Below are 26,203 nucleotides of genomic sequence, written 5' to 3' on the forward strand. Positions count from 1 at the left end.
GTTACATAGGTACATACGTGGCAAGGTGGTTTGCTGCCTTCATCCATTCATCACCTTTATCTGGTATTTCTTCCCTCATGATCCCTCCCCACCCTCCCCACACCAGCTGTCCTTCCCCTACACGTCCCCCACTGACTGCAGTGTGTGATGCTCCCTCCTGGTGTCCATGTGTTCTAATAATTCAACACCCTCCTGTGAGTGAGAACATACAGTGTTTGGTTTTCTGTTCTTGTGACAGTTTGCTGAGAATGATGGTTTCCAGATTCATCATGTCCCTATGAAGAACATAAACTCATCATTTTTCATGGCTGTGTAGTATTCTATGGTGTATATGTGCCACATGTTCTTTATCCAGTCTATCAATAATGGACATTTGGGTTGTTCCAGGTATTTGCTATTGTAAACAGTGCTGCAATGAACATACGTGTGCATGTGTCTTTTTAATAGAACGGTTTAAATTTCTCTGGGTATATACCCAGTAATGGAATTGCTGGGTCAAATGGTATTTCTATTTCTAGGTCCTTGCATCCTCTTCAGCATCTGTTGTCTCCAGATTTTTTAATGACGGCCATTCTAACTGGTGTGAGATGGTATCTCAATGTGGTTTTGATTTGCATTTCTCTAATGCCCAGTTATGATGAGCATTTTTTCCTATGTTTGTTGGTCTCATTGATGTCTTCTTTTGTAAAGTGTCTGTTCGCCCACTTTTGAATATGTGTTTTTTTTTCTTGTAAATCTCTTTTAGTTTTTTATAGATTCTAGATATTAGCCCTTTTTCAGATGGGGAGATTTCAGAAATTTTTTTCTGATTCTATTGGTTGCCAGTTCACTCTAATGATGGTTTCCTTTGCTGTACAGAAACTCTGGAGTTTAATTAGGTCCCATTTGTCTATGTTGGCTTTTGCTGCCATTGCTTTTTGTGTACTAGCCATGAAGTCCTTGCCTATGTCTATGTGCTGAATGGGTTTGCCTAGGTTTTCTTCTAGGGTTTTTATGGTGTTAGGTCTTATGTTTAGATCTTTAATCCATCTGGAGTTAATTTTAGTGTAAGGTGTCAGGAAGGGGTCCAGGTTCTGCTTTTTGCACGCTGCTAGCCAGTTTTCCCAACACCATTTATTAAACAGGGAATCCTTTCCCCATTGCTTGTTTCTGTGAGGTTTTCCAAAGATCAGATGATTGTAGATGTGTGGTGTTGCTTCTGAGGCCTCTGTTCTGTTCCTTTGGTCTATGTCTCTGTTTTGGGAGCAGTACCATGCTGTTTTGATTAATGTGGCCTTCTAGTAGTTTGAAGTCAGGCAGTGTGATGCCTCCGACTTTGTTCTTTTTGCTTAGAATTGACTTGGCTATGCGGGCTCTCTTTTGGGTCCAGGTGAAGTTTGAAGTGTTTTTTTCCAGTTCTGTGAAGAAGGTCATTGGTAGCTTGATGGGGATAGTGTTGAATCTATAAATTACTTTGTGGAATATGGCCATTTTCACGATCTTGATTCTTCCCAACCATGAGCATGGGATGTTTTTTCCATCTGTTTTTGTCCTCTCTTATTTCATTGAGCAGTGGTTTGTAGTTCTCCTGGAAGAGGTCCTCCTTTACATCCTTTGTTAGTTGTATTCCTAGGTATTTTATTCTCTTTGTAGCAACTGTGAATGGGAGTTCACTCATGATTTGGCTCTCTGTGTGTTATTGGTGTATAGAAATGCTTGTGATTCCTGCACATTGATTTTGTATCCTGAGATTTTGCTGAAGTTGCTTATCAGTTTCAGGAGATTTTGGGCTGAGACAATGGGGTTTTCTAAATATACAATCATATCATCTGCCAATAGAGACAATCTGACTTCCTCTCTTCCTATTTGAACACCCTTTATTTCTTTCTCTTGCCTGATTGCCCTTGCTAGAACTTCCAATACTGTATTGAATAGGAGTGGTGAGAGAGGGCATCCTTGTCTTATGCCAGTTTTCGAGGGGAATGCTTCCAGTTTTTGCCCCTTCAGTATGATATTGGCTGTGGGTTTGTCATAAGTAGCTTTTATTATTTTGAGATACATTCCATCAACATCTAGTTTATTGAAAGTTTTTAAGAGAACTTAAAACCACTGCTCAAGTAAATAAGTGAAGACACAAACAAATGGAAAAATATTCCACGTTCATGGTTAGGAAGAATCAATATTGTAAAAATGGCCATAATGCCCTAAGTAAATTGTAGATTCAGTGCTATCCCCATCAAGCTATCATTTCACAGAACTGGGAAAGAAAACACCTTAAACCTTATGTGGAACCAAAAAAAAAAAAGAGCCTGCATAGCCAAAACAATGCTAAGCAAAAAGAACAAACCTGGAGGCATTATGCTACCTGATGTCAAACAATACTACAAGGCTACAGTAATTAAAACAGCATGGTTCTGGTACCAAAACAGAGATATAGACCAATGGAACAGAACAGAGACCTTGGAAGTAATGCCACACATCTACAACCATCTGATCTTTGATAAACCTGACAAAAACAAGCAATGGGGAAATGATTCCCTGTTTAACAAATAGTGTTGGGAAAACTGGCTAGCCATATGCGGAAAGCTGAAACTGGACCCCTTCCTTACACCTTATATGAAAATTAACTCCAGATGGATGAAAGATTTAAGTAAGACCTAATACAATAAAATCCCTAGAAGAAAATTGAGGCAATACCATTCAGGACATAGTCATAGGCAAGGACTTCATGACTAAAAACACCAAAAGTAATGGCAACAAAAGCCAAAATTGACAAATGGGATCTAATTAAACCTAAGAGCCCAACAGAATGGGAAAAAAATTTGCAACCTACCCATCTGACAAAGGGCTAATATCCAGAATCTACAAAGAACTTAAACAAATTTACAAGAAAAAAACAACCTCCTCAAAAAGTGGGCAAAGGATATGAACAGACACATTTCAAAAGAAGACCTTTATGCAGCTAACAAACATATGAAAAAAAGCTCAATACCACTGGTCATTAGCAAAATGCAAATCAAAACCACATTAAGATATCATCTCATGTCAGTTAGCATGGTGATCATTAAAAAAATTTGGAGACAATAGTTGCTGAAGAAGATGTGGAGAAATAGGAATCCTTTTACACGGTTGGTGGGAGTATAAGATAGTTCAACTACTGTGGAAGACAGTGTGGCAATTCCTCGAGGATCCAGAAATAGAAATACCATTTGACCCAACAGTCTCATTACTGGGTATATATCCAAAGCATTATAGATTGTTCTATTATAAAGACACATGCACAGGTATGTTCATTGTGGCACTGTTTACAATAGCGAAGACTTGGAACCAATCCAAATGCCCATGAATAATAGACTTGATAAAGAAACTGTGGCACATATATACCATGAAATACTATGCAGCCATAAAAAAGGATACATTCATGTTCTTTGCAGAGACATGGATGAAGCTGGACCCATCATTCTCAGCAAACTAACACAAGAGCAGAAAATCAAACACCACATGTTCTCACTCATAAGTGGGTGTTAAACAATGAGAACACATGGACACAGGGAGGGGAACATCACTCACTGGGGCCTGTTGTCAGGTGCAGGGGCTAGGGAAGGGATAGCAGGGGGGTGGGGGATTGAGGAGGGATAACATTAAGAGAAATACCTAATGTAGATGATGGGGGGATGGATGGATGCAGCAAACCATGGCATGTGTATACCTATGTAACAGTCCTGCACAATCTGCACATGTACCCCAGAACTTAAAGTGTAATAAAAATAAATAAATAAATAAATAAATAAATTGTGGCATTGATTGTAACATTGCCTCCTCCATTTCTGATTTTATTCGGGTCTTCTCTCTTCTTTTTAAAGTTAGTCTAGATAAGAGTTTTTAAATTTTAATTATCTTTTCACAAAACTAACCCTAAAATTTATTATTATTTAATAAAATCTCTATTTTGTTTATTCCTTCTCTAATATTTATTATTTCCTTCCAACCTCTAAATTGAGGCTGTTCTTTTATTCTTGTTTCTGGATGTGCAATAATGAGCAATGGTTACCTTTCCCTTTCTTTAGGGTTTTACTGGAGTTTTATTTTTTCCCTTTGCTGATGTCATGTTTCCCTGCTAATTCATGATTATTGTAAACTTGCACTTATGCCTCTGCATTTGAAAAAATACCCAACTCCAAGCTAGTCTTTGCAGACTGGCTTTGAAATGGAAAGCCCTTCACCTATCATCCTGGCCAGGTGTTTTGGATAGACTAGCTAGTGGGGACCTTTAGCATGTGGGCTTTGTGCCCAGCCCCATGGGTAGGCTGGCCTGATGCCAGAGTCTGTGGTCCTTGAAAAAGTATTTAATTCACACCTTTAAATTCACACAAAAATATGGATTATTTTGTAATAAAAATATTCATCCATAATGGTATCAGATAAGTCCAGTACAGGGTTTCTTAACTTTACATTATTAATATTTTGAGCTGGATAATTCTTTGTTGGGGAGGGGTTGTTCTGAGCATTGTAGTATGTGTAGCAGAATCTCTAGTTCCTATGTATTGGATTCCAATAGCATGCCTTGCTCAGCTGAGGTAAACTAAAATGTCTCCAGACATTGTCAGATATGCCGAAGGAGGAGCATCCAAGTTACCACCCATAGAACATTACTGAAAATCTTGAAACAATCAAACACTTTATGATGAGTTATTTTCCTGAAACTTGTAGCTTGAACCATGAGCCAAAAATCAATACATGTAAACTATGGTCATATAGTCTGTTATTATCAGAACTCTGTTTATGTTAGAGTTACTGTTTTTATTGCATTTCTGTGAACTTTTGACCTTCAGATTTTTTTTACTTTCAATCCTTCTAACAACATTTGCCAAGTTTCTCTAACAGTATACATTTTAACTTTTATTTTAGGTTCAGGCATACATGTGAATGTTTCTTATATATGTAAACTGCGTGTCATGGGGGTTTGGTATATAGATTATTTCATCATCCAGGTAATAAGCATAGTACCAATAGGTAGTTTTTAAAATCCTCTCTCCTGTCATGCTCCAGCCTAAAGTAGGCCCCAGTGTCTGTTGTTCCCCTTTGTGTCCATGTGTTCCCATTGTTTATCTCCCAGTATGCTTAAGAATATATGGTATTCAGTTGTCTATGCCTACATTGATTTGCTTAGGATAATAACCTCCAGCTCCATTCATGTTGCTGCAATGAATATGATCTCATTTGTTTTTATGGCTGTATAGTATTCCATGGTATAGATGTACCATATTTTCTTAATTCAGTCTGTTATTGATTTGGGTTGATTCCATGCCTTTGCTATTGTGAATAATACTTTAATAAATAAGGCTCACAGGTCTTTATGGGAATAATTTATATTCCTTGGATATACACCCAATAATGGGATAACTTGGTCAAATGGTAGTTCTATTTTTTGGGTTTTTTGTTTTGTTTTGTTTTTTTGAGACCAAGTTTTGTTCTGTTGCCCAAGCTGGAGTGAAGGGATGCTCAGCTCACGGCAACCTCTGCCTCCTCAGTTCAAGTGATTCTTCCACTTCAGCCTTCTGAGTGGCTGGGATTACAGGTGCCTGCCATCATGCATGGCTAATTTTTGTATTTTTAGTAGGGGCAGGGTTTTACTATGTTGGCCAGTCTGGTCTTGAACTCCCGTCCTCAACTGATCCACCTGCCTCAGCCTCCCATTACCACTAGGCAGAGGTGAAAGATCCAGCTCTGCTTATGGTGTCTGTGGACAATGGGAATGGCACATCTTACTACTTGGAAGTAGTGAAAGTCCTGTACCTCCACTAGTCCTTCTCTGACATCATCTTGGTGGAGATGAGGGTATCTTGTTACTGCTAGGTGGGAATACAAGTTCAGGTTCTCACACATGTTCTTCATTGATACTATGTGAGTAGGAGCAGTTATGTTACCACCTCATACTCTTTTAGCATTTTGCATGGCTTTCTCTGACACCACCCCAGTGGTGGTGCTGGGTTGTCTCATTATAGTCTCACAAAGGAAGACATATAGGTTTCCACTTGGCTTTTGCTGATATGGGTGAAAGTGGTACCACACCCACACCAGATCAAGTTGAGAGAGTAGAGAACTTCTGTCTAAAGGTTAACCATCTTCGTAGGTTACCCTTTTCCTGGTCCTTAGGCTCAAGATAGAAGAATTTTATCAGGGTGTTTTCAGAACGCCACTTTTCTAAGCCTAAATCTGGGAGAATGTGAAGCAGGATAAACACCCAGGGAACTCACCATTGTGCTGTTTCTTGGGATCCAAAGTCCCTAGCCACCCTGCCTCCTTCTCTCCACCTTTCAGAATCTTCTTATGTTTTGTTTTTCATATTATATCTAGGAGTTTGGTTGTACATAGCAGATGGAGTAGAACAAAAGCATGTCTACTCAATCTTCCTGAAAGAGGAAGTTGTCAGAACCTTTAACATTATGAATGCCTGGTGCTTCAGTTTGGATGTTTGTCTCCTTCAAATCTCATGTTGGTTTCAGGGGCCAGGCTCAGGGAGCCACTGCCCTGCTCAACCTCAGGACATTGCTCACCATATCCTGGTAATTCCAGCTCCAACCTCCACTCAAAGGGGCCCAGGGTACAGCTCAGGCCAAACCTGTGGAGGGCACAAACCATAAGCTTTGGTGACTTTCATATCGTGTAAGTCTGAAGATGTGCAGCATGTAAGAGTGAAGGAGGCTTGGAAATTTTCACCTAGATTTCAGGGGACGTATGAAAAAGCCTAGTGCCCAGGCAGAAGTCTGCCACAGGGGCAGAGGTAGAGCCCCTACTCTACTAGGGCAATGCCAAGGGAAAATGTGGAGTTTGAACCCACACAGAGTCCTTGCCAGTGTACTTCCTAGTGAAGCTATGGGAAGGAAGCCATTACCCTCCAGACCTCAGAATGGTGGAGCCACCAGCAGCTTGTATCCTAAGGCTAGAAAAGCCAGAGGCACTCAACTCCAATCTGTGAGAGCAGCTACATGGGTTGTACCTTGCAAAACTATAGGGGCAGAGCTGCCCAAGGCTGTAGGAGCCCACTTCTTGCTCCAGTGTGCCCAGGATATGGGCTATGGATTCTGGGGTGTTTTGGAACTCTAAGGTTTAATATGTGTCCTGCTGGGTTTTGGACTTGCATGGAACCTGTAGCCTATTTCTTTTGGCTGATTTCTCTCCTTTGGAATGGGAATGTCTACCCAATGCTTGTATCACCATTGTATCTTAGAAGTAAATAACTTATTTTTGATTTTACAGGGTAATAGATGGAAATAAATAATTTGACCTGAGTCTCAGAGGAGACTTTGGACTTTGGACTTGGTACTTTTGAGTTAATGCTAGAACAAGTTAAGACTTTGGAGGATTGTTTCTGCAGTGTGAGAAGGACGTGGGGTTTGGAGCCCAAGGATGGAGTAATATGGTTTGGCTGTTTGTTTCCTCCAAATCTCATATTTAAATATAATCCCCAGTGGTGGAGATGAGACCCAGTAGGGGGTGTTTGTGTCCCTCATGAATGGCTTAGCAATTATAATGAGTGAGTTCTCACTCTTAGTTCATGCGAGTTCCACTTGCTCAAAAGAGCATAGCACCTCCCCACCTTCTCTCTTGCCCCCATTCTTGCTATGTGATGTGCCTGCTCCCTTTTTGCCTTCTGTCGTTATTGTAAGCTTCCTGAAGCCCTCACCAGAAGCAGATGTTGGCATCACAATTCTTGTACAGCCTGAACAGTCATAAGCCAATTAGACCTCTTTATAAATTACCCAGCCTCAGATATTCATTTATACTGACTCAAACAGCCTTACACACCTAGGTCTTGTCCTTAGAGATCTTGATTTAATTGCTCAGGGACTTGGCCTGGGGATTTATATGTTAAAATCTCCCAAGATGTTTCTCATGTGTATTGATGATGGAAAAACAGCCATACCTGATGTTTTATTCTCTAAAGTGAAAATTTGCATTCAACTACTGCTAACGGTTTCCATACAGCATCACAGACCAAGTGCTCCAATCTTTCCCCCTCATAACAAGTCATAAAATTTGATTCATTAAAATGTGAATTCTTTCAACATTTATTATTGGCAATGATATTTTTAAAATCATTGCTTAAGACAGTTTGTTGGTACATCAAAAGCAATTCGAGGAGAAGATGTGGTTGGCAGTTACTAGCAATTTCAAGGCTAGCTAGCTGCATGTATTCTCATGAGATAAGAACCTATTCCTTCCTTTATGTTCTCACATCCACTACCCACTTTAGAAATTAGGCCTGGACAACTCCATGCCTTAGTATTGAGCAGCTTCTCCCATTTTATTTATCTTTCTATCAGTCTCATATACTGGCTCAGATACTTATAAAATATATCTTTTTTTATAAAATGCAAATTTTAATGGCTGCCATTTTCTCATTGTATCAAATTCAATTACATAATCGTTGACATTCAAAATCTTCACCACTTACCAAAAATCTACTCCCTCATTCTAACCCACTCCCATAAACAACAGTCTAATCCTGGTAAAATTGTACTGTCTGACATATCTTACATTTTCTACAGTATATTCTACTGTTTAGAGCACCCTAAAATGTTCTCTTCTTTGATATTTTTTTTGAGACTCCCGCCTCAGCCTCCAAAATAGCTGAGATTACAGGTGTCTGCCACCACACATGGCTAATTTTTGTATTTTTAGTAGAGACAGGGTTTCACCATGCTGGTCGCTGGTCTGGAACTCCTGACCTCATGATCTGCCCACCTCAGCCCCCCAAAGTGCTGGGATTACAGGCATGAGCTATTGTGCCTGGCCGGGAGAAAGTATTTTTAAACTACACATTCAACAAGGGACTGATATCCAGAATCTACAAAGAAATCAAACAACTCAGCAAAAAGAAACAATTAATTCCATTAAAAAGTGGGTGGAAGACATGAATATACTTTTTTTTTTTCCCAAAAGAAGGCATACAAATGGCCAAAAAGCATATGAAAACATTCTCAACATCACAGATCATCAGATAAAGGCCAATGAAAACCATAATGAGAAGTCATCTTATACCAGCCAGAAGGTTATTATTAAAATGCCCAATAATAACAGATGTGGATAAGGATATGAAGAAAAGCAAACACTTATACACTGTTGGTGGGAGTGCAAATTCATACAGCCTCTATGGAAAACAGTATGGAGATTTCTCAAACAAATAAAAATAGAACTATCATTTCATCCAGCAATTCCACTGTTGGGTATCTACCCAAAGGAAAAGATACCTGCAATCATATGTTTCTAGCAGCACTAGTCACAATGGCAAAGATATGGAATCAACCTAAGTGTCCATCAATGGATGTTTGGATAAAGAAAAGGTGGTATACAAATATTCATATATCTATATATATATCTATACATATTATTGTTTATTGCCACGTTTTGTGGCTGACTAGTATTTCGTTGTGTATCTATCTATACATAAATCTGTACATATATCTATCTGCATAGGTATGTATTAATATATAGCTATGTGGCTCTTTATGTATCTAAATCTATTAATATATAGCTATGTAGATAGATGTATGTATAGATGCATAGATATACAGACATATGCACAATTGAATATTATCAGAATACTATTCAGCCACAAAAAAGAATGAAATCATGTCTTTTGTAGCAACATGAATGGAATTGGAGACCATTATCGTAAGTGAAACAACTTAGAAATGGAAAATCAAATACTGCAAGTTCCCACTTGCAAGTGGGAGAAAAATAATGTGTTCACATGGACACAGAGTGTGGAAAAATAGAATCTGGAGATGTAAAAAAGTGAGAGAGTGGATGAGGAGTAAGAGAAGAGAAATGACTTAATTGGTACGGTGTACATTATTTAGGTGATGGTTACTCTTTATGTACTCTTAATATAGTATTTACCTCATTGTGTAGTAATTACCTGTTTAAAGGTTTTTCTCTTTATATTCAGTTATGAATTCTACTAGGACAGGAATTTTGCCTTATTCCTTTCATATTTCTAGTATAATTCAATTCCTTACACATATAAGATCAATTACTGGTTGTTGAACAAGTAGACAAAACCATTATTGCCATACACATCTAATAAAATAAAGTTTATGGAAATGGCTTATGAACCTCAGAATAGCTTTTAAACCAGGGGTTAGCATACTACAGCCCAATCAGACCCATTGTCTGTTTTTGTAAATAGTTTTATTGGAATACATCTAGTTCACTCATTTGTTTACATATTGGCTGTAGCTACTTTCACAATATAAGACCAAATTGACTAGTAGCAAAAGAGAGCATATGGGTTGCTATGTTGAAAATAATTACTATGTGGCTCTTTACATTAAAAATTTAGATAATACTTGTATTAGATGCTAGTTGTTTAGGGGCAATGAACTTAGTGATTCTGTTTTTGGTAATTGGAAAAGGGAAAAGCTGGGATTAAAGATCCCAATTTCTTCAATCATTTAAGCAGAAGGCAATGATAACTTATTTCTATCAGATGTGACTGGAGGGAGTACATTTTTATTCATTTAACAGATATTTATTTAGAACCATAGTGTTCTAATCACTATTTCAGGAATCAACAAGTTTATTCAGTAAGTACTTATAGAGTACCTGTTGTGTTCAAGCACCATTCCTGCTTTCATAAAGCTTATATTTGTTTTAGTAAAAGGAAACTCACACTTAAAAGAAGAATTACCAAAATTAAGATTGGATACAGGAGCTGAAGGACTGGAAGAGTTAAACCCATCTTATATATTTCTGTCATATCAGATAGTGAATTAGTTTATTTTCACACTGCTTATAAAGACATACCCAAAACTGGGTAATTTATAAGGAAAAAGAGGTTTAATGGACTCACAGTCCCACGTAACTAGGGAGGCCTCACAATCATGGCAGAAGGTGAAAGACGCATCTTACATGGCGGCAGGCAGGAAAGAATGAGAGCTAAGCAAAAGGGATTTCCCCTTATAAAAACATCAGATCTCCTAAGACTTATTCACTATCAGGAGAACAGTGTGGGGAAATTGCCCTCATGATTCCATTATCTCCCATGGGTCCCTCCCATAACACATGGTAATTATGGTAGCTACAATTCAAGATGAGATTTGAGTGGGGACATCCAAACCATATCATATAACATGTTAATCTGTACTGACTTGCATTTATATACATGTTTGTCTCCCTGTATTTGACAGTATTCTCCCTGAGGACAGTTCACTTGCATGTTTTTCTTTGTTGCTGCAACTCTGGGACAATACCTGGCAAAATACTTTATTAAAATAAGCTGAGTCATTGGGAAACTAGAAAGAAAATTCAACTTTGCAGGGAACATTATAAGGTTGATTTGAGATATGTTGTTTGAGGAAGTAATGTAATACATTCAAGTCAAAATGCCTCCCGGACAAGTGCAGATAGAGAAGAGGAGACTCTAGTCAAGAAGCAGAGCTCATGTTTTCTGATTCCCAAATCAGCTCTCAGTCTTGACCACATGCACTAACACAGGAACAGCAGTCAGCACAGATGCTTACTTCTTAATGGATGGGAAGCCACGCTGAATTCTCATTAGCATAAAAGGTATTATCATTAAAGTTGCATTATTTAGAGAACATGGGGAGTTATGAGGTATGGCTGCAACTTCCTTAATCCTGACTTTCTCTTTACAAGCCAGCCATCTGCCTTAATGATTCTGCTAGTGTTTTGATTGGCTTTCCATTGCCTTTGACAATGAAGGGTAATGCCACTGTCAGTGAGAACCACTCTCAAGGAAAAATATTATTCTAAAAAGTTTATTCACCTCAGAACTAAAACTAACATTATCACAGCACACAATTTGTTAAAAATAAGGCTCTTCTTTTCAGTCCAGTCAAGTTTTGCTGAATATCAATAAGGTAATAGCTATAGCAGATTTCTGCCAATTAACATACATTTCTTCTGCTGAAATTCACACCATTTTCCTTAATTAATCCTGACCTTTCATCCTGAATTTTATAAGCTTCTTAAGAAGTTAGAGATAAATAATTCAGTCCACATATTTTCTGAAAAGAGACAAGCTGTTTTACTTTATCCTCAGAGAATAAATTAGATAGCTATTCAGATTAAGCTCAAGGAAAATTGGATAAACAAATGCAAAAATCATACATCTTCTGCATGAAGCACATAGATAGAAGCTTTCCACTGCTGAAGGAGGCCAAGATTATTTCTAGAGATTTTGGAAAAAGAATAATGGGAAGTATTTTCCTGTTTTGTATGTCGAGGATGTCATCCAGCTTTTTAGATTTGTAAACTTTAAAGTTCATTGTCAGTGTTTAAAATTGAAATCCTGTCTTTGTGCTCTTTCATATGTGTCCTAATGTTGTCTTCCATAAATGGGTTCTAAAAGGCACATGTCAGTAAATCTTTTGTACTTTTAATCATATTACTGAAATGACTATCTTCTTCCTCAGTACCATGACATGCTCCTTTAACAATCCAATTCAATGTTTTAGAGTCTTGTTTAAAATGCAAAACTCTCTTTATATCACTCATATGGTTTTATATATTCAAAGGTTCCTATTGCCACTGAGTGATTTCTTCACACTTTACTCTTTAAATCTTATGTTATGTCACTCTCCATGCTCTATGGCAAATGTACCTTACCTAAGGCTATTACCTCTGCCACAGATATCTTGTACCTTGTGAAAATCTCCCTTTATTCCACTACCTCTGCCAACATCCCTCTGTCCAGTAAAATACTGTCTATTCTTCAAGATCTAGGTCTTTAAGAAAGCCGTACAATCCCTTCAATCAGAAGCGTTCTCTTCTACTTCTCTAAGGATACTTCTGATATTTAATTTATACGGCTTTTCTTTATAAAATTTTAAGCATATAAACTCTATGTAGCATTTACCTAATAACTTGAAAGCTCTTTCAAGGACTTGAGTGTGTTTCCCCAGTAGTTAGCAGACTACCTCTCACATTACATAAATTTAGTAAAAGTCTCCAATGATTAACAGGAATCTCTACCTATATTAGGAAACAGGTTGCTAAGAAAGAAATAATAATTTTATATATTTGGAAGTTAGTTTCTTAACATTTTATGTAAATCTTAAGAAAATCCTTCTAAATAAGAATGAAGGTACTACATTTATGGGGCATTAAAGAAATAGAGTTATAGTTGTTTTTGCTCATTAATTTTTGGTGAAAAAATATTAAATATTCTTAGTAAAGATGTTTAAAAATAATGAACTCCATTTTGGTAGCTAGAATTATTAAATGACTTGCTCACTACTGTGTGTGTTTAAGAGTTGAGTAAGTATTAAAATCATAACCTTTCATTTTCTCATATGATTTCTAAGAACTGTTAGCCAATCATGTTGTAAAAGAAACATATTTTGCTTGCTAAATCTGAGGAATAATGAGAAACAAAATAGAAAACACATATACTTGATTTATATATGGAAAAGTAATATGTTTGCACATATACTAAAATGTATGTTCTGATATCAAACTCTACTCACTGTATTTCTTCTGTAAACTCATAATCTGACAATTCCAGCCTCATTTCAAATGGTTACAAAATTGATCTGGTCAAATTCATGTCTTTGATGTTTTGTGGCTGTTGCATTTGATGAGCTCAACAATTAGGTTATTTTTTTCTCCCTTGGCTATTTCTATATTTCTGTGATTTTGTTTGGTTCAACACTGTTTTTCCTATCAATAGGATTTGAGAATATATTTGTGTTTTCTCAAATAGCAGTTAATAAGGCTTAAGAAGTTAGATTTTTTTCTTTTTTTAATTTTTTTTATACTTATATTACTTGTGACTGAAGTAATTATTACTTGTGATTGAAGTAATTCTTTTAAGATTTTAAAACCTGAGTTCTGCTGCAAATTCTTCATATTCTATTATGATGTCATATTTTAGGAAGATTATTTAAAATCATTTGATAAAAATAACTTAAATATTTATTTAACTTTTATCTTAAAATATAATGCATGAGAGTCTGTGATCTGAAAATTGTTTTAAAAATCTGAGTTTCATTTGATTTCTAGTCATGTGCTCACATGTAAATTGACCATTTCATTATCACCTGCTAATCTCTTCAAAAACCTTAAAATCAAAGATTCTTTTCTCCAAAATCTACCTCTACCATTAAATTATCACAGCTTCAGCTAAAGAGGATATTTGGCAGCCTTGAGATTAAAGAAAGTGGCACGTGCCAGAGCTATAAATGAAAACGCTTGAAGAGGAGAACATTGACTTAATTCATCTTGACCTTTTATTATGACCAACATATATGATTTCCACTGTCATAAAGATTGTTTTAGTTTGCTGCCTTGTCAGCCTAAGGTGATTGACAGAGCACTTTATGCATAACAAATTGTTATTTTGCCCTTTGCTTGGGGCTGGTCAGCCTCAGCTGATCTTTTTTTCTTTCTTCTTCTTTTTTTTCCACATAGGTTAACAGCTGTCATTTAATCCTTTATAAAACATTTGGTAATTGTAACATTTACTCTTTACATCCTGTTCCATAAATCCCATAAGCTTTTACAATTCATTTTAATTTTTTCTTCTCTGCCTGTATCTTTTCTTTTTTATTTATTTCTTCTAAAAATAAAATGGGATACATGCACAGAATGGGCAGGTTTGTTACATGGGTTTACATGTGCCATGGTGGTTTGCTGCATCTCTTGACCAGTCTTCTAAATTCCCTCCTCTTGTCCCCCAAACCCCAACAGGCCATGTTGTGTATTGTTCCCCTCCCTGTATCCATGTGTTCTCAATATTCAACTCCCACTTATGAGTGACACCATGTGGTGTTTGGTTTTCTGTTCTTGTGTCAGTTTTCTGAGAATGACACCTTCTGGTTTCATCCATGTCCCTACAAAGGACATGACCTCATTCCTTTTTATGGCCACACAGCATTCTACAGTATATGTGTACCACATTTTCTTTATCAAGCCTATCATTGATGGGCATTTGGCTTGATTCCATGTCTTTTCTATTGTAAATAGTGCTGCATTAAACATACCTGTGCATGTGTCTTTATAGTAGAATAATTTATATTCCTTTGGGTATATACCTATAATGGTATTGCTGGGTTAAATGGCATTTCTTGTTCTAGAAGAATTGCCATTCTGTCTTCCATAATGGCTGAACTAATTTACATTCCCACCAACAGTGTAAAAGATTTCCTATTTCTCCACAGCCTCACCAGCATCTATTGTTTCTTGACTTTTTAATAACTGGCAGGAGATGATCAGTGATTTTGAGCTTTTTTTCATGTTTGTTGGCTCTGTAAATGTCTTCTTTTGAGAATTGTCGGTTGATATCCTTTGCCCATTTTTTGATGGGTTGTTTTTTTCTTATACTTTTGTTTAAGTTCCTTGTAAATTGTGGACATTAGCCCTTTGTCAGATGGGTGGACTGCAAAAATTTTCTCCCATTCTGCAGGTTGCCTGTTTACTCTAACAGTTTCTTTTGCTGTACAGAAGCTCTTTAGTTTAATTAGATCCCTTATGCCAATTTTGGCTTTTGTTGCTATTGCCTTTGGTATTTTTTTTTTCATTATGTATTTCCCCTCCCTATGTCCTGAATGATATTACCTAGGTTTACTTCTGGGTTTTTTATGGTTTTGATTTTACATTAAAGTCTTTAATCCATCTTGAGTTGATATTTTTATAAGGTGTAAGGAAGAAGTCTAGTTTCAGTTTTCTGCATGTGACTAGCCAGTTTTTCCAGCACCATTTACTGATTAGGAGATCCTTTTCCCATTGCTTGCTTTTGTCAGCCTTGTTGAAGATCTGATGGTTGTAGATGTGTGGTATTATTTCTGAGGTCTCTGTTCTGCTCCATTGGTCTATATGTCTGTTTTGCTACCAGCACCATGCTATTTTGGTTAATGTAGCCCTGTAGTAGAGTTTGAAGGCAGGTAGCCTAATGCCCCCAGCTTTGTTATGTTTGCTTAGGGTTGTCTTTGCTATGTGCCATCCTTCATTCCATATGAAATTTAAAATAGTTTTTTCTAATTCTGTGAAGAATGTCAATAATAGTTTGATGGGAATAGCACTGAATCTATAAATTACTCTGGGCAGTTTGGCTATTTTCATGATATTGATTCTTCCTAGCCATGAGCAGGGAATGTTTTTTTATTTTTTGTGTCCTCTCTTATTTCCTTGAGCAGTGGTTTGTGGTTCTTTTTGAAGAATTTCTTTACATCCTTTGCTAGCTGTATTCCTAGGTATTTTATTCTCTTTGTAGCAATTGTGAATGAGAGTTCATTCATGATTTGGCCCTCTGTTTGCCTACTGTTGGTGTAAAGGAATGCTTCTGATTTAGTACATTGATTTTGTATCCTGAGACTTTGCTTAAGTTGCTTATCAGTTAAAGAAGTTTTTGGTCTGAGATGATGCAGTTTTCTAAATATAAAATTATGTTGCCTGCAAACAGAGACAATTTCACTTCCTCTCTTCCTATTTCAATAAACTTTATTTATTTCTTTTGCCTCATTTCCCTGGCCAGAACTTCCAATACTATGTTGAATAGAAGTGGTAAGAAAGGGCATACTTGTCTGGTAATGGTTTTCAAAGAGAATGCTTCCAGCTTTTGCCCATTGAATATGTTATTGGCTATGGGTTTGTCGTAAATAGCTGTTATTAGTTTGAGATATTTTCCATCAATACCTAGTTTATTGGGAATTTTTAAATGAAGGGATGTTGAATTTTATCAAGGGCCTTTTCTGCATCTATTGAGATAATCTTGTGGTTTTTGTCTTTGGATCTGTTTATGTGATGAATTATGTTTCTTGATTTGTATATGTTGTACCAGCCTTTACATCCCAGGGATGAAACTGACTTGATCATGGTAGATAATTTTTTGATATGCTGCTGGATTCAGTTTACCAGTATTTTACTGAGGATTTTAGTATCAATGTTCATCAGGGATATTGGTCCGAAGTTTTATTCTTGTTTTTGTTTTGTCTCTTCCTAGTTGTGATATCAGGATAATGCTGGCATCGTAAAGTGAGTTAGGAGTCCCTCCTTTTCAATTGTTTGGAATAGTTTTAGAAGGAATAGTTCCAGCCCCTCTTTGTTCTTCCTGTAGATTTCAGCTGTGAATCCATCTGGTCCCAGGCTGTTTTTGGATGGTAGGTTATTAATTACTGCCACAATTTCAGAGCTTGTTAATGGTCTATTTGGGAATTTGACTTCTTTGTGATTTAGTCTTGGGAGGGTATATGTGTCCAGGAGTTTATCCATTTCTTCTAGATTTTCTAGTTTATTTGCATGGAGGTGTTTAATAATATTTTCTGATGATAGGTTTTATTTCAGTGGGGTCAGTGATGATATCCACTTTATCATTTTTATTGCATCATTTATTTGATTCTTCTCTCTCTTCTTCTTTATTAATCTAACTAGTGCCTATTTTATTTAAAAAAATGCCTCCTGGATTCACTGATTTTTTGAGGGTATTTCATGTCTCTATCTCATTCAGTTCTTCTCTGATCTTAGTTATTTCTTGTGCTCGTCTAGCTTTTGGATTCATTTGCTGATGCCTCTCTAGCTCATTTAATTGTGATATTAGGGTGTCAGGTTTCTGATGTGGGTATTACTATAAATTTCAGTCTTAACACTGCTTTAGCTGTGTCCCAGAGATTCTAGTACATCGTCTCTTTGTTCTCCTTGGTTTCAAAGAACTTCTTGATTTCTGCCTAAATTTCCTTGTTTACCCAAAAGTCATTCAGAAGCAGATTGTTCAGTTGCCATGAAATTGTGTGGTTTTGAGTGAATTTCTTATTCCTGGGTTCTAATTTGTTTTCACTATAATATGAGAGACAGTTATGATTTCATTTTTATTGCATTTGCTGAGAAGTATTTTACTTCCAATTATGTGGTCGATTTTAGAATAAGTGCCATGTGGCACTAAGAAGAATGCATATTGTGATGATTTGGTGTGGACTCTGTAGGTCTCTAAGACATTGTTTTATGAATCTGGGTGCTCTTGTATTGGGTGCATATATATTCAGAATAGGTAGCGCTTCTTGTTGAATTGTTCCCTTTACTGTTATGTAAATGTCTTTCTTCATCTTTCTTGACATTTGTTGGTTTAACGTCTTTTGTCAGAGAAGAAGATTGCAATCCCTGCTTTTTTTTCTCTCTTTCCATTTGGTTGGTACATTTTCTTCCTCCATCCCTTTATTTTGAGCCTATGTGTGTCTTTGCACATAAAATGGGTCTCCTGAATTCAGAACACTGATGGGTCTTGACTCTATCCAATTTGCCAGTCTTTGTCTTTCAATTGGGGCATTTAGCCTATTTACATTAAAGGTTAGTATTGTTATGTGTGAATTCGATCCTGTCATCATGATGCTATTTGGCTATTTCGTACACTAGTTGATGCAGTTTCTTCAGTGTCATTGGTCTTTATATTTTGGTGTGTTTTTTTCAGTGGCTGGTGCCAGTTTTTTCCTTCCATATTTAGTGCCTCTTTCAGGAGCTTTTGCAGGCAAGTTCTGGTAATAACAAAATCCTCCAGCATTTGCTTGTCTGTAAAGGATTTTATTTCTCCTTGGCTTATGAAGCTTAGTTTGGCTGGATATGAAATTCTGGGTTCAAAAATTCTTTTTCTTTAAAAATGTTGAATATTGGCCCCCAATTGCTTCTGGCTTGTAGAGTTTCTGCTGAGAGGTCTGCTGTTAGTCTGATGGGCTTTATTTTTTATGTGACCTGGTCTTTCCCTGTGGCTGCCCTTAACAGTTTTTTCTTCATTTTGTCCTTAGAGAATCTGATGATCATATGTCATGGGATATCTTAATGGTGTACTCTGTATTTCCAGAATTTATATGTTGGCCTGTCTTACCAGGTTGGGGAAGTTCTCCTGGATAATATCCTGAAGTTTGTTTTCTGGCTTGTTTCCATTCTCCCCATCTCCTTCTGTTACTCCAGTCAACCATAGATTGTTTCTTTTTATGAAGTTCCATATTTCTTGGAAGCTTTGTTCATTCCTTTTCCTTCTTCTTTCTCTATTCCAGTCTGCATGTCATATTTCAGTAAGGTGGTCTTCAAGCTGTGAAATTCTTTCTTCTGCTTGGTCTATTTAGCAGTTGATACTTGTGTATGCTTCACGAAGTTCTTGTGCTGTGTTTTTCAACTCTATCAGGTCGTTTATAGTCCTCTCCAAACTGTTAGCAGTTTCTCTAACCTTTTATGAAGGTATTTAGCTTCTTTGTATTGGGATAGAATATGCTCCTTTAGCTCACCGTAGTTTTTTATTACCTATCTTCTGTAGCCTACTTCTGTCAATTTGTCCATCTGATCCTCCGTCTAGTTCTGTGCCCTCAATGGAGAGATGTTGCAATCATTTGGAGGAGAGGAGGCGCTCTGGCCTTTTGGGTCTTCAGCATTTTTTTTTCATTGATTCTTTCTCATCTTTGTGAGTTTGTCAGTTTTGGTCTTTGAGGCTGGTGACCCTTGGATCGGCTTTTTGTGGAGGGCTTTTTGTTGTTGTTGTTGTTGTTGATGATGTGGTTGTTGTCACTTACTGCTTGTTTTTCTTTTAATAATCAGGCCCCTCTTCTATATAACTGCTGCAGTTTGCTAGGGGTTCACTACAGGCCCTATTCATCTGATTCACTCCCATACCTGGAGATGTCACTCAAGGAGGCCGGAGAGCAGCCAAGATGGTGTCTCCTCCTTTTACCGGGACCATGAACCTTGAGGGACACTAACTTGATGCCAATAGTATCACTCCTCTAACGGGTGTCTGACAACCATTGTTGGGTGGTACAGGGAGCAGGACCCATTTAACAAAGCACTTTGTCCCTTGGTGGAGATGGTGTGTTTCGCTGAGGGGAAACCCACTTGTCCGGGATGCCCAGATTCCTCAGAACTACCATGAGGAGATGCTAAGCCTCCAGTCAGCAGGGACAGAGGCTACCCCTCCCGCTAGGGGCTCAGGCCCAGGGAGATCCAAATTTTGTCCTGAGCCTCTGGCTGGAGTTTATTGGAGTTCCTGCAGGAAAGTCCTACCCACTGAGGAAAGATGGGGCAGGGTTAGACCTGAAGAAGCATTCTGGTCACAGACTACCACAGCAGGTATGTTGGGCTATGGGGACAAGTCTTGGGACCAAGCTGTTCAGTCTCCCAAAGTTCTAGCAGGGGAAAAGCCAGCCTCAGCTGATCTCGACTTCCAAACTGTGCTCTCTCCCAGGTACCATGTTAGTTGTCATTTGAGAGATGTAAGACTACTTTCCTCAACATTCTGTGTTAGTTTACTCATTTGGCTTCTATCTTCATGATGACATTAGATCTCTGGTTCTCAGTAGGAAAGTACTGAAACTCTCTGGGTTATCACAATAATTGGGATGCTCCAGCATTTAATAAGTAGGGACAAGGGATGCTAGAACCCCTTCAAAGCTAGAGACATCATGGCAATGAATTCTTCTCAGGCTCTGCACCAGAGGTCCCCAAATCCTAGAACATAGACTAGTATGGGTACGTGACCTGTTAGGAGCTGGGCAGCACAATAGAAGGTGAGCAACAGGTGAGCCAGTGAAGCTGATCTCCCCCTCCTGTCAGATGAGAGGAGGCATCGGAGTCTCACAGGAGTGTGAACCCTATTGCAAACAGTCTAAGTGAGGCATTTAGTTTGCATTCTTCTCATGAGAATCTGATGATATATATAATGAGCTTAAACCATCTTCCCCCTCCCAGCCCCTGTTGGGGCAAAATTGTCTTCCACAAAACCTGTCCCTGATGTCAAAAAAGGGTGGGGACCCTGCTCTACATGAATTCCATATGTCCCAGTGGTCCTTCATGTAGATCAAAAACTTTCAATAACTATTTGAGCCCAGAACCTAACTCATTTTGCACATAAACCCAGAAACCTGTGTCCATTTTTTATGTATGTTGCATTTCTCAGACACTTAACATTTGTATAAATGAGGAGAATCATGTGCTTTATTTTATTTTTGAACGTTTATATCCAAAAGTATTTTTCAATTTGGAAAATATTTTACTGAGAACTATACATTTAAAAAATTTAGATCATCCATTCCAAAATCCTGATTATTCTTCAGTTGCACCTGACATATATAGGTAGCCATTAGCCATTTTATATGGGCAAGAATACAACTAATTAAATCTTCTAGTATAGTCATGCCTAAGCCTTTAGACAGATGTGCAAGTAATTCAATTATAAGTTAGTTTTCTGTTCTTTCTTCTTAATGTTATGGTTTGGGGTTAATATTGATTTTATTAGCATTTGTGTGTGTTAATATGCAATTGTATTTTATAAATTTTATTCCATGATAACAGTGGTGGTACTATACAAAATTTTGCTAAAAAGGACATTGGGTTTCATGAGATTCTAAGTCACTGCTGTAGACACAGAAGATTCACGTTGACAGAGTTTACAGGAATGTTGAAGAATTTTGAATTCTCCCTTTGTTTTCATTTGTAGTTCAGTCCAAGAGTCAAAACCACACACACACATACACACACACATGCACACATGCATGTGCGCACACACACACAATACCTCATGTGCTTTGAAAATGAACTATCACTTATGATTGAATTTAATAAAATGTTTATTTCAGGGAGGCATTAACTTAGTTCAAGGACCACAAACTAAACCCTGTTCACTACATGTTTTTTGACCAGCATCATGGTTTTAATTTAAATGACTTCAGAAGAGGGACTTCTAAATTTCAACTGCACCAACTATGCTAGTGTATACCTGAAGAACAAAATAGTACCTTGCCTGCAACAGAAATGTTTCCTGAAAAAGAGAGAGAGAAAGAGAAAGGAAGAGAGAGAAGGAAAGCCTATGTGTGTGTGACATGTACAAAATTGGCTTCCAGTTAAAACAGTGGGTCAGTTGACAGTATTTAAAGATTAGGGGACTATACATAAAATATTCTGATTTCTGCCTGAACTTGGAAAAATCAGAAAACAGATGGTCTGGCCACACCAGATCTTCATTTTCTGGCTGAAACAATAACCTGGGACTGAGAAATGGCTGCCACCTTTAGACAGGCAGCAACTCTCCAGGGGGTTCACTGTTCTTTATTGTCTCTCTCAGCTGGCCTGATTAATTGATTTACATTATCTGCCAGAACCCTATGTTTGTGACCTCTGGCTTAATTGGATATTAAACTACCTACACAAAGAGAAATAAAATATTCAAAGTAATCAAAAATGTTTACAGTGCTACAAAGTATCAGGTTATATTTTATTCTAAGGTTATATGTTAATTATGAAAATAAATAGCATTATCATATAGTATGATGTAATGGGGAAACAACAGCAAGAACAACATAGGATTTATAGCTAGGGTCATATGTAATCTCAGTTTTGCACCTTTACCTGTGCGTGACTATATATAAATCACATTTTCTTGCTTAACTTCAGTTTTCTTGTCTTTAAAAATGAGATAGTAAAACCTGACTTCAGTGTACAATGTGTGTGTGTGTTCATATGCCTTTGGGTCACTTTTTTTTCCTACTGTTTTTATGAATCCCTTCCAAACCTTCCCAGTTTTTATGTGCTTTTGCTTCCAACAGCTAGTAAAGGACTGTCCTTGGGCTACTGAAACCTATTTTGCCTGCAAATGGGAGGAAACAGAGTTACCTGAAATATTACATTCCTCTTGGAGCCCCTAGCCAATGTCTGAAGGCAGTAAAAATATGAAATCTCAGATCTTTTATCTCAGGTCAGCAGAATTTTGAAGCATAATTTATACTCTAAAATTTCCTTGCAGATGAGATTAAAGCTACCCTCTACCATTTTTTTTTTTTGCTTCTGATATTGTAAAATTGCTTGGCTTCCTCTTTTTTCCTGACCTGCACCCCAGATTCTCTTCTCAGGATCTAACTCTGGAAAACCCTAACTAAATCACTGACTAACCAACCCTCATTAGTGTCAGATGAAATGTGATGTATGAAAATGAAATTTTAAAACATGATTATAAAATGCTTTCTTTAAAAAATCTTGTAGAATTTTCAGGGCAAAATCACAATCTTTTCCCATGCCAAAAAGCATGGGAGAAAAATTAACCTTATAGAAAATATAACAATCTATTCATATCTTTTACAAAATGAGAAAGAAGTTAGAGGTTCAGGCAGTTGTGTTTCGATTATAGCAATATCCCTCTGTAACCAGTTCTAAATAGAACTCTATGTTGTCTCTACAACAATAATGAGAAATGATATTGCATTATGGTTTTCTTTTTATTATGGTTCTCTTCAACTTAAAATTTATCTTTTCTTTTAGTAAAAAAGCTCTTGTTTATGAGATTATTTCTGAGTTGCAAAAATCTCTCCATGATATTTTCCAACATTACCATGTTTTTCTCCTACATTTTTTCATTCAGTGTTGGCTGTCACAATCAAATACACAAAAGTGTGATAAAAGGGCATCTGAAGTGGAGGTTTTAGCAGCTAACAGTAAGTGCACCAGGTCTGTCAAATGGATGCATTCTTTAATTTTGGTCATGTATTCTACATACCTAGTTTTGTCTTCTTATGGTAACCTTGCTATTGCACTAGGGCAAGCACTGAGTTTCATTACAATTAGTCAACCAACGCTTAATGTTAGAATCTACTTTTATTGTCAAAATCCAAGAACCAAATTTTCAGTTCATTGATAGGTGTGGTGAATTTAAATAGGCTAAAAAGAGATACATTAAGCCTAAAACTAACATTGGCAGCTCTTTTGTTAATTTGATTGTTGTTATGGTCAATCAGCATGTGTTTAATGACTCAAAAACAAACAAAACATAAAGCAGTCCATTGTAAAACCAATTGTTTTGATACAAAATTATTTGTTAAATCCTTTAAATTAGTTACTTGTTTTAGAAACATGATTTCAGTATAAAACATTGGTTTGATTAGCTTCCCTTCTCTTACATACCACACGGAAGAGAAAAAAAAAAGTGTGGATAAGTTTAACATCTTTTTGATTTAGCTCCAGAAAGTGGTTGAATTAGACCAAAATTCCTATTTTTAATGATTTTAGTTCCAATTTTAGTGTGTGTATGCATAAATACTACTTCTAATTGTAAAGGTTATTGCCGAGTTTAAAATGAGGAAACTGAGGCCAGTATAAGAACAATTAAATTCCAATTTATTCAGCTCCCAGGCGAGGTTCTATAGTCCGGGAGAGGGGGGCCAGAGAAGTCGCACTGACTTCCTGAGGCATAGGGTTTTTATAGCTACAGCAAGTGAGGAGGAGCAGGGTGCTCTGATTGGTTATGGGGGAGCGGGACATAGACAGGGCAAGCTGCTATTGGTAGGTAGATTGTTGGGTGGAATTTCCTCAATGCAAGATCCGGCTAGGGTTACATTAACTGGATCCTTCTGGGAGGGCATGTGCTCCGGAGGTAGGTTCCGGGCGCAGAGATGTGACGTAGGTATCAGAAACAGAGATGGGTGGGTGTGTCCGAGATCCTGGCAAGGCAACCGGCCTTACATTCTGACCCTTTGATAATACAGGATGCAGCTTCTTTCTGGCTACTTCCTGCTGAATAAGGGTAGAATGAGGGAGAAGGGTCAGTTGGCTGGTGCTTCAGTTGGGAGTCAGACATAGGGGTGAAGTAGCATCTGGTTTATGGCCACTCTGAAAATTTCTTTCATGCGGGCCTGTAAAAACCTGAGGAAAAAAGGGGATAACATTAACACAAGGCAAACGACAATGATGGAGGTAATAATAGGGGTCAGTCAGGTAAGCATGGGGGATTGCCGCTAGTTGAGAGGCGAGGCTGATACATTGATTTTTCAGAGGTCTTCTTGGAGGCATTAGAGAGCATTGACATTCTCTTCTACAAGGCCTGTTTCATTGATATAGTAGCAGCACTGTTCCTGAAGAAACAGACAGGTACCTCCTTTTTCTGCCATTAGCAGGTCAAGGGCGCGCCAGTTCTGGAGAGTTACCTGGGCCAGTGACGTGATTTGTCGCTGTAGGGAGGCCAGGGAGGTGGCTGACACTTCAATAGCCACATGGAGCTTGTCCTCTAGTTGAGTGGCTGAAGTGACACTGTAGCCTAGGGCGCCGCTTCCTAGACCCGCTGCCGCTAGAGAGGATGCTAGAAAGAGGCCAACGACCATTGGGAGGAAGACTGCTCATCTATTTCGGTGATTAGGGGAAGCTGGCAGGAGGGATAGGAGTTTGGCCTGTCTGTATACTTCTAACTGTGGGACCAAGGTGACAGGCACACAAGGGAAGGGGAAGGAGGCATTAATAACTTTGGTTAAGGTTCTGTTACACCAGAAGTATCCTCCTGGAGGCACGTAAAGGGAGGATTTTACTTTTACTGTGATGGTGCAGCTGGGGCTGGAGCTGCTGGCCGTCCCATAGCAGAGAGAGAGATTGTGAGAGTGTACTTTGAACAAGGGGATACCCATTAAGGTGGTGCCAGACCCCGTAGGTGAATGTGACATATTGAACCCAGACCAGAGGGGAACTGCAGCTAAGGAGGGGATGTTGAGAGAGGCACATAAAAAGCAGTTGGTGAAATTTATGGCTTTGGTTAAATTTAATATGTTAGCTCCCTGCTGTACTAGAGTTAGCCAGGAGAAAGGTCGGGAAGTGCTATCTGAGGGTTTGAATTGATTAGTCAGGGTGGCTTCATTCTGAGGATGATATGGCCTACTGAGCTGAGTTGTTCTATTACTTTAGGGATGATGCGGATATAGGACCAGTATATGAGCTATGTTCCTTGGGGATGACTCCAGGTATGGAATTTATATACTTTAGCAGAGACCCCCCATAACCCACCTTGGATCCCAGGGATCTTTAATTTTGAGGATTAGTGTACCATTGGGCTGTCTATTCAGGTCACGGTTAGGATTTATGGCCAGACATGCAGATTGTGGCATCAGGATTGTGCACGAGGGGTAGGGGCATCCTCCATACTTTTCTGGCCACCACAAACAGTAGTCTTTGGTCTGTCTGTACAAGAAGCAAAGTGCCGGCTCTCTCTGCTGTCCAGGATCCAGCTGACTTTTTTGGAGGGGATGGTAATGTTGATGGACTCCTGGCACCCTTGCAGGTCACCCTGGCCTATATGTCGGGAGTGAGCAGTGTGGCCTTTGGTCCAGATCTCCTTGATATAGAACTGCTAAATGTATAAGTTAGCTTTAAGTGGGGGTACTAGAAGGATTGTTAGAAGGAGGACCTGAAGGGTTATGGGTCTGTGGGTTACAGCAATGGGTGAGGCGGAGGCGAGTGGGGCCCAGGGATTTGG

This window comes from Callithrix jacchus, chromosome 5 (genome assembly GCF_049354715.1).
Source record: "Callithrix jacchus isolate 240 chromosome 5, calJac240_pri, whole genome shotgun sequence".
NCBI lineage: Eukaryota > Metazoa > Chordata > Mammalia > Primates > Cebidae > Callithrix > Callithrix jacchus.